The sequence below is a fragment of the Hibiscus syriacus genome, unplaced genomic scaffold, assembly GCF_006381635.1.
Source record: "Hibiscus syriacus cultivar Baekdansim isolate YM2019G1 unplaced genomic scaffold, ASM638163v2 tig00110733_pilon, whole genome shotgun sequence".
In the NCBI taxonomy this organism is placed as follows: Eukaryota; Viridiplantae; Streptophyta; class Magnoliopsida; order Malvales; family Malvaceae; genus Hibiscus; species Hibiscus syriacus.
Genome location: NW_024062845.1, coordinates 635,141 through 645,808, shown reverse-complemented (window position 1 = coordinate 645,808; position 10,668 = coordinate 635,141). Strand labels below are relative to the sequence as shown.

Sequence of the window (10,668 nt, the reverse complement as noted above, 5' to 3'; positions counted from 1 at the left end):
TAAAAAATAATAATAATTTATTTATCGAAATCGAAATATCGTGCATAATCAAGTTGAATTAAATAGAATCATGAAACAAATGTCACCTTGACATGGAGAGTAAACTACGTCATCCCAATATCTATGAAACCGAAATTACCATAAACGCCTTAAAAGATTCGAATAACATCTACATCCTGCTCTCTTTATATTCACGAAAATCGTTCTCACCGAGCGGCACAAATATTTTGGTTTTAATTTTTTCTTCTTTTTTTGTTCTCTCACAACAATCAGTTCTCCGTCACAAGATTCCCACTCTCTCTTCACCGATTCAAGACTCGTACAACCCCAATGAACGATCTGGAGCGAGTCAAGAGGGAAGACCCCTTTCTGGTCAAGTATCAGCCGTCCGAACTTATAATCGCATCCGAGTTCTTAAGCACGTGGCTACCTTTCCTTTCCAGATATCTCTGCCACCGATGCACCCAAACCCTCTCCCAACGAATCCGCTCTCTAGACCCAGGTAACCTTCTTTTACTAGCATTGTCATGTTTTCAACTTTAATTAAATTCGAACTAAGATTTTCTGTTATAAAATTCCCTTATTGCACCTTGCTTTTATCGGTATATTTTTGTTTTTTACTGAAAACAAGTGTCCTTTGCTAATTTTCCTTTATAATTCGGATTTAAAGTAAATAAGCATAGATTATAAACCTTCGATTTATTTTACTTGTCCATGACTGCTGCAATGAGGGTTTAGTGTAGATATGTGTATAAATAAGAGAGAAAAATTTATGGTTTATGTTTGCTGTTGTGGAACTTGAAGGAGATGCTGGGCTGGCCAACCCTGATCTGAATGCAATCCCTTCTACTCCCAACAATTATGAATCGGAAGAATTAAATGAGAATCTTCATGATAATTCTGCTGTGAATTCGATTGGAAGTTCACAAGATGATGATACCAACTCATTGGGTAGTTGGAAAGATAGGGAAAATGGATGGTCTGAACCCATTGGAGAAGCATCCACGAGTGGTGGAGTTGCCAGCGTGTCGCCTTTGGTTCGAACCCCAGCTTCCCGTCTATCATGGGCAGACATGGCACAGGATGATGAGCTTGAGGAAGTAGAAGAAGAAGAAGAAGAGCAACTGGGGTCAGAGTCAAGCAAGCGGATTGTTAGTTTAACTGCTGCCACCAGGGAGTTGAGGATATCTAAGGGTGTCGAGAAGCCTAAATTGCCTAGGGATCAGAGAGAGTACATTAGGTTTATGAATGTGAAGAGGAGGAAAGATTTTATATGTTTTGAGAGAGTTGATGGGATGTTTGTAAATATTCTTGAGGGGCTTGAACTCCATGAGGGAATTTTCAGTGCTGCAGAACAGAAGAGGATAGTTGACCATATTTATTTGCTTCAGGACATGGGGAGAAAAGGAGAGTTGAAAGGTCAGTATTTACATATTGCTAATCCTGTTCATATGTTTGTATTGTTGAGTGCTTATGCTATATGTTCTTTGATTTGTGAATATGCTTTTTTATTCTTGAGTAGTTTCTCTGACTAGGGTTCTTTTCTGGAGGCTTAACGAGCTTGTTATAATATAATCGTTAACTCAATAGAAATGTTTAGAAAGTAGCAAATTTCATGTCATGTGTTAGCATAAGTAACATTCAAGGAGAACATGCAAATACGGAGTATGCAATACATTTTTGTTTAATATATTGTCAAAGTGGTAGAAATAGAATTAATTGAGCAGAGCTTTGAAGCCCTTAAGTCCTGTTGGTATACTCTTTGTTTCCTTGTCTATTATTCAACATTGGACTATAAGTTTTTGGTTAATTAGTTAGGTATGAAACAGATTCTATTTAATTAGATTCAGTTCTCTCCGAGAATCATTTTTTGGCTTATCAGATGTACCTCGTATATGTCAATCCAAGAAGAATCTGATTGGGTGATTCAATCCTCATTCTGATAATGGATTCTTTGGGTTGTACTTCAATTTTTTACCTTTTTTTTATTTAGTCGTCTTCTTTTTATATCTCAATGGATTACCCAGAGGCTAGTTTTAACTTATGATTCTTCTAAAATAAAGTTATGAAGGAGACTTGTATGTAGGCTTCTTTAATATTCTTATTAGTCATTGGATGAGATGAGCTTTAGCGATTCAATGGAGTATTTAGAATCATGTTCTGTAGTATCATGTTATCCTTGTGTGCGACTTGCTGATATCTCATCTTTTCAAATTTAGAGTTTATCAAAATTTTATGTTTAAAACAATGCATAACATTTAAGTAATTGATGTTGAAGGATATCTTTGCTCCTCTTATTGGCCATTGAATCAGATGAGCTTTACCAATTCAATAGAGCATTTGGAAAGTTCTGTAGCATTATGTTATCCTTGTGTGCAACTTCCTGATCTGTCATCTTCCAAATGAATGGTTTCTCAACAATTTATGTTTAAAACAATGCATCACATGTAAGTAATTGATGTTGAAGGATATCATATATTATTCATTGTGGAATATATTCTATAGAATGCACATATACAGCACCGCAAAAGTGGATGCGGGGAAAAGGACGCGTAACCATCCAATTTGGTTGCTGTTACAATTATGCAGTGGTAAGTTTTTATGTATCCATGTTTTACTGTGAAGATTAGTTGAGTTAGTGTCTGGAGACACTGCAGTCACAACACAAGAAGTGGTTATATTTGCATCTGAAAAGCTTTATTATTGTTTTACTTCTGGTGGCAGGACAAAAATGGTAACCCACCTGGGATTCTTCAAAATGAATTGGTAGATCCTATACCCGATCTCTTCAAGGTGATAGTTAGAAGGCTGGTTAGATGGCATGTGCTTCCTGCGACTTGTGTGCCTGACAGTTGTATAGTCAATATATGAAGAAGGCGACTGCATACTTCCTCACATCGACAACCATGATTTTGTTAGACCATTCTGTACTGTATCGTTTCTTAGTGAGTGCAATATACTTTTTGGGTCAAACTTGAAGGTTGTAGATGCTGGTGAGTTTTCTGGGCCAATTGCAATTCCTCTACCTGTGGGGTAAGATTCTTTTCATGCACTAACGATCTGATCTCTCTATACAATTAAGTAATGTAATCATTGTTTGTTTACAACTATCGAGTTAAAAACCTGAAAATCAGTTATTTCTCCATTCAGGTCAGTTCTGGTTTTAAATGGAAATGGAGCAGACATTGCTAAGCATTGTGTGCCCGCAGTTCCTACTAAGAGGTACAATTTTAAATTTATTATCTTTTTACTATTTGTTGTGAAGATTGGTTGTTAACTTCTGTTCGTTTAACTTTCCGCTCTATTGCTTCCCTTAGGTTATCGATCACATTTAGGAGAATGGATGAGTTGAAACGACCAGTAGGATATACTCCAGAACCTGACTTGCAAGGCATTGAACCGTTGACATATGATGCACAAAGACCAAAGGGATTAAATTCACCTAGATCAGTCGGTGCACAGAGACCAAGGGGAATAAATTCACCTATATCCGAACGCCGTGTAAAAGGTCAACCATTTAGAAGAGGGGAAGCGAAAGGCTTTACAGAGAGTAATGAACAATTGGAACATCGATCCTCAACCCAGCCTCGAAGAGGCTCTTCATATAAGAGAAAGTTCACAGTGAATCAGAGCAGGCGATGAGTTACTGCATGTCTAATGTGCACATTATTTTTCCGTTTTTGTCATCGATCATTTCAGCATTTGAGTGGTATAAAATCTTATTTACTTATTTTGAAGCCCTTGAATAGATTGCGGAGTTGAGTAATAGGGTTAGGTTGTAACTTTAGAGGGTGTGTTTGATGTCACATTTCTGAAAAACCATAGCTCGGGTTCACAATTGGTCTCATGATTCGGACTCGAGATTGGCTATAATGGGCATGGTTATACTTCTAGCTACAAGAAACACGAGATTGTTTTCCTTTTTCTCATTGAGGTTTGTAATTATATAAAACGACGTGTTTAATTAGTTTCTTAGCATTTGTTAAATAAACCAATTCAAGGATTTGAGATTAAATATGCTCTCATTATTTTACACTCAAGTTTCATATACTTTCCAATGCTTATCCTTAAAGATGGTATCTAGCCCTTTGAATTGGGCTTTGGCATACAATCAAGGATATAATCATTCTCTTGTAACCGTCTTTTCTCAAGTAATAATATCAAAGGCACTATGACATCCTCCATGGGAATTTAAGATTGATAAAAAACCAGCTGCATAAGTAGATGTGTTTGTGTGGTGTTTGTGTTACCACTAAAAATATTTGAACAAATATTATCTTTATAATTACATTAAACCATTAAAAAAAATTGGTCAACGCTTGGCGCGAAATGTTAGGTGTATAGCAGCGCTATAGGTTTTACATACTAATCATTAATTGCGTTACGATATATGAGTAGCACATAATAAGAGTATATGGACATAAAATTTGAGATGAGAAATGTCTAAAACCTGAGGAGGTATATTCACATGAAATTTGCATAAACAATTTAAACTTGCTTGGGAATCAATAGATCTGGTTAACACTTATGGCAGATTTTGATACACAACTTACAAATCTACATTCTCACACCTCAAATTATACATTAACCAGATCTGCAAACTGAAAAACCAGAAGTTTAACATAAAGCAAACTCGCCTTTAAATTCATGAAAATGATTATATCACATAACAGGAACTGGCATGACTATTTCATTAGTAGCATCCATGTTCGAACTGCCAGCTCTGGAGTCCATGTCTTCCATCCTGGAAGACTTTTTCTTGATGAATTCAATACAATCTGCAACAGCTTCGCTGTGGTGAGCATCAGCTGGGTAATATATTCGTGGGGCGTTCGACGTGCTACTGTGATGATGATGTGAGTCCTTGCTGAGAGCTGATATCATTATCAGGCGAAAAACTGCTTCTCGAAATTGTTCTAGCAGCGTCGTTGGCGATAAACGATTGCTTTTGTTGTTGCCTTTGAACCCCGGCATACAAAAAACACCGCTCTTCATTATCTTGGGGCTGCTTCTGGTTTTCTTCTCAATATTCTCTGGTCCTCCTTTGCCTTTGGTAATGCGGTTGTTTTATAGAAGAATCTGATGCACATGACAAGTTTTTTATATGCATGGCTTTTTGTTACCAGAAAAAAGGGTTTGTTTCCATTACTCTTCTTTGTATATATCATAATGACTTCATCATGTGCATACCTGGACAAATATTCCAGAAAACAGGGTAAATAAACAATGTCTTTTCCAAGCGTTGCTTCAGTTTGTTAATAACATGAGAATTGAAAATGGTCCTCGACTTAATCCGTGGCTAGAATGTAGGACTTCATTATATTAAAAACAGATTAGCAAACATTTTGTCTTAACCGGAACTCTATAAGGTTCACATGTTTACATGTGCAAATATTCATTACTCAACACATATATTAAATTTCAATTCAGCCGACTTGCTGACTTTCAAAGAATCCTTTTTGTTTTTTACCTAATTTCAACCAGACATGAAAATGTTAGTCTAGTTTGCATGATTCTGTGTTTTATTATCAGCACAAACAGTCACTGAAACCTCATGTGTATCGAACTGTTCTTCAAATGCGATTCCGATGTTCGAGTCAGTGAGTTTTAGAGTAGAGATGAAGGGAGAAAGTGACAACAGTAAAGAGGTATAACAAGTGGAATCCATAAACATCAATCCAAATTTTATTTAACACTCAGCTAGTTCTATTACACAAGCTCCAATCATTTGTGCATGGTCTCAGCTAATAATGCCTCTGGACCTCGTTGGCTCTTAGGGACTGATGATCATCTTCTTGGCTTGCTTTCTTCTCAGGGAATAGCCATCCGATAATGGGGATTAATGTGTTCCTTCTAAGTTTCTTAACCCTGTCTGTTTCTTCTGGCGTTTAGTGTTTGTTGACAATGACTTGGGTTAATGAAGGAGGGCTAGCGAATTTAACGTATCTTTTCTTTTGGAACTGGCTCCTCATCTCGTGTCATCTTCTTGTTTTCGATGAATTTGAAGTCTTCTATGTCGGGATCGAAACGTTGCTTGTGGAACTCTCTTGCCTTCAACTGTTGCAGCTCCTTTTCTTTTGTTCAAGGTCTTCTCTAAGTGTTTTTATGCTATACAACATGGAATTGTTTTCCTGTTCTGCCTGTTGCAAGCTTTGCTTTATTTCTGCTAGCTCGGCTGTTAAGGCAGCAATCTTGGATTCACCTTTCCCACTTTCACTTGCTTGAGCTTTCATCTAACAAAAATATATATATATATTCGGAGATGGATACGAGATATTATCCTTCAAATATTCGAGATAATATTCAAATTTCAAAGTACACAGAGAAAAACCTCTTTGATCCTGTTGGCATAAATTTCACCAACAAGAACTTTTTCTCCGAACAACGCGACGGCCTCTTTAACTGATTGAAAGGGTGCTCTGGTATCGATCTCCACCCGTCCAACGACATCAACTCCACCTCCATCTTCAGTTTCCATGGCTCGGGAAGAAATGTCAGCTCCAGTGGAATGAATAATTCACGGGCGGTGAGTGATGAAAAGGATAGTGATGGAAGTAAGGTGGTTAGTAATGGAGTTGGATGATAATTAGTTGAACTTAGAGGAAACTAATGGAAAGTTGTAATTAGTATTGGGGGTAGTTTCTTGGCGTCCACTTCACTGGAATTTCGTTAATTATGGGTGGTCGGATCCTCCATACATGTATTTCTCTGATTATGACCCTTCTTTTTAGGCATTAGTGGACCATTTAGTTGTCCCTCATATACTGGCCATTCTACATCAGATCTTTATACAAAAGTCTTATTTTAAAAGGACTTGTGATTCAATTGTTTCGTCATTCGTGGCATTAAAAAGGTGTGAGAAATATAAAGATTTTCGAACAAGTAACTCGAAAACCTTACATTTTACATAGTTGTTCTAGCAAATGCTGCCTTTGTTCCTTGGATATTTTTATTTTATTTTTTCGATTGCAAACAATCACAGGAATTTAGCTAATCTTCTGTTAATCAAATCTTTAAGGCTATTTTAAAAAAAATCTACACGATCACTTTAATGTAATTAAACAATCAATTGTTATGTAATTAATCTAATTAGCTGAAGTTTGTACAGCTTCCTGCTCTATTCCTTTGTTCTTAATAGCATCATTCACTTCATTAGCATTGAGCCAATAACAACGATGTCATCCACATAGACCATGATATACACTTTGTTGTCACCTTCTTCCTTGTAGAAAAGACAAGTATATGGCTAAGATGTATGTAGTAAACACAAGTTTTTCCACGAGGCATGCTCTGAACTTTTCAAACCAAGCTCTCCAGTGCCTTCTTGAGACCATAAAGAGACTTTTTAAGGTGACAAACTGATTGGTTTCCTTCTGAATTAGTATACGAATCCTGGCGGTGATATAAACCAGTTTGATGAAATGAAGACTTTGTGTTCTATAGAAGATGACAACATTTATCTGTTTCACCATTCACCAACCACGTAATAGAAAATTAATGTTAAAACCTTTTGCTTTAATTATAAAAGAAATTTTGAACACTAAAGACCCAAACACTCGTTTTTTTTCCTTCAAGTTTTCAGAAAATAATCCTAATTATCTCATCTTCTACATCTTTTCACCAAGTATTTTCAAGATCAATCTCGTTTAATGCATTGCTGCACCGCTGTTACAACTGCTACTACAGCAGAAGTTCCCCAATCTCTCAGGAAAGACCTCTTTGTAGTCTTCCGAGCTTGCATCTATGTGGATGCTGTTAACAAGAATGTAGATTTTGTTAGCAAGTGTAAGCAGGATTTTGAGCGCGATCTAGATCCAGAAAGTACAACTTTTCCAGTCACTCTTGCCGAACTGACTGAACGACTGACTGGAAAAATATATTAGAGAGCAATGTACTGTTGCGGAAGACAGCTATCGGATAGAGTAAAATCGCAACTGACAATTTGAGAAAATAAAAATGAAGATAAAAGAGACACAAAATTTACGTGGAGAAACCCCTAAATAATATAGGGTAAAAACCACGGCCAACGGTAGAAGAATTTCACTATGAGAAAATAGGAATTACGACTTCTCTCAATCTACCAAGGAGAAAACAATGATAATTCTCTCTTGATAAAAAGGAGAAAACAACTCTCAAGAAACTCTCTAAATTCTCTCTAATATTGGAAGAAAGCTAGAATGCTTTGGGATGGTTTTGAAGCTAAATGAGTTGGGCTATTTATAGTTGAAACTTAAGGACTAATCTTGTAAATACCCTAAAATTAAAGTGACTAAATTGGGTATTTTACCCTTGCCAATTTTCAACAATTTCATGCTTCAAATTCAAAGCAGTCGGCTGCCAACTTTGATTAATTTAGCAGCCCCCTTCACGTGTATAGCCGCCTAACTTGTTTAACTTCCAACAATCTCCCACTTGAAAATTTGATTGAAACAATCATATCTTTACACCATTCTTTCTTCCTTGTACCTTCATGTTGCTTACGTCTCTGATAGGCCACAAGAGGATCGACACCAGGTAAATTTATCTTCATTGATTGCCTTCGTCATGAAATCTGCTATGTTATCTTTGGTATGGATCTTCTGCATATCTACTGTCAATTCTTCCACCTTTTCACGAATGAAATGGTACTGAACTCGTATGTGTTTTGTCCTTGAATGAAATGCTGGATTCCTTGCTAGATGCAAGGCTCTTTGACTATCACAAAACAGAGAGACATACTCTTGATTGTGCCCAAGCTCCTCCAATAGCATCTTCAACCAAATTGCTTCTTTACTGGCTTGTGTAGCTTCTACATATTCTGCCTCTGTTGTGGACGTAGCCACAACTGATTGCAATTTTGAAACCAGCTTACAGCTCCCCCAACAACTTTGAACACATATCCTGTAGTAGATTTACTTTTATCCAAATCTCTTGCATAGTCAGAATCTACATAACCATTAATTAATAAATTTGATCCTCCATAACATAATGTAACATTTAAGGTCCCTTTGATGTATCTCAGGATCCTCTTTACTGTATTCCAATGCTCTTTGCCTGGATTCGCTATGTACCGACTAACCACTCCCACTGCTTGTGCAGTGTCTGGTCTTGTGCATATCATAGCGAACATTAAACTTCCCACTGTTGATGCATACGGTACTCGAGACATCTCCATCCTCTCTTCTTCACTGCTAGGACTCATACTGGAGGATAATTTGAAGTTAATAGGAAGAGGGGTAGAAATTGGCTTACAATCTTGCATGCTAAATCGTGATAAGATCTTCTTCATGTAATTCTTTTGTGAAAGCCAAATCTTCCTATTACTTCTGTCTCGGTGAATTTGCATCCCTAGAATCTTGTTTGCTGATCCCAAGTCCTTCATTTTCAAATTCCCTAGCTAGTTGTGCCTTCAATTCTTCAATATGATATTTGTTGGGTCCTGCAACTAACATGTCATCCACATACAACAGCAATATAACAAAATCGTTATCACCAGACCTCTTAAAATAAACACAAGGGTCTGAATTAAGTTTGTTGTATCCAAGGCACATAATGAAGGAATCAAATCTCTTATACCAACACCTCGGCGCCTGCTTTAGACCGTACAGAGATTTGTTCAACCTGCAAACCAAGTTCTTCTTTTTTTTTTTCTTCAAAACCTTCAGGCTGGAGCATGTAAATCTCTTCTTCAAGATTTCCATGAAGAAAAGCTATTTTAACATCTAGCTGCTCTAGATGTAAGTTCAATGTAGCACACATTGCTAAGACTACTCGAACTGTTGTTAGTCAAACCACAGGAGAAAAGATTTCATTGAAATCAATACCTTCTTTTTGAGCATATCCTTTGACTACCAGTCTTGCACGATACCTCTCCACTTGATCGTCACCATTTCGTTTGATTTTGAAGACCCATTTGTTACCAATTGGCTTCCTTCCTTGTGGTAGTGGCACAAGGTCCCATGTATTATTTTTATGAAGGGCTTCAATTTCTTCATGCATCGCCATCATCCACAGTGAAGCATCTGAGCTGCTTATTGCCTCTTGAAATGTTGATGGCTCACCGTCCTCTGTTAAAAGGCATTATGCGATATTACCTTCTATAACATAATCTGAGTGCCAATTGGGACGTCTTCTCACACGATCTGATTGACGAGTTGTTGGAGCTTCAGAACTCTCTGGTTCTTGTTTATTATGTGCTGGTTCTGCTTAAGAAGAATTTACTTGTTCAACCTCCTTGTCCACATGTATCTGTGTAGTCTCTGACTTTTCAGTGCTATCATCGTCTTCTTTTCTTTGTAGCTTATCTTCTACAAAGATGACATCCCTGCTGATGATCACTTTGCGGGCAGTGGGATCCCACAAGCGATACCCCTTGACTCCATCAGCATACCCCAAGAATTTGCATTTCCTGGATTTTGGATCTAGCTTTGAAATTTCTTGGGAGTTTTACATCACGTACACAATACTTCCAAATACATGGAGGTTTGAATAATCAGCTGGTTTACCAGTCCCACATCTCCATTGGTGTCCTCAGCTCTATTGCAGTTGATGGAGCTCGATTCACCAAATAACAAGCGGTATTGACTGCTTCTGCCCAGAATGATTTTTCTAGGCCTGCATCCCTCAACATTGCTCTTGTTCTTTCTAACAAGGTTCTATTCATCCGCTCTGCCACTCCATTTTGTTGAG

At 37.3% G+C, this 10,668-nt stretch overlaps 2 pseudogenes; one reads left to right on the top strand and one right to left on the bottom strand.

The window, feature by feature from the left end:
- The first annotated feature begins 236 nt into the window (after nucleotides 1-236).
- Nucleotides 237-3,914, top strand: LOC120139272 (annotated as a pseudogene).
- A 1,830-nt stretch (nucleotides 3,915-5,744) lies between these two features.
- Nucleotides 5,745-6,478, bottom strand: LOC120139308 (annotated as a pseudogene).
- Between the last annotated feature and the right edge of the window lie 4,190 nt (nucleotides 6,479-10,668).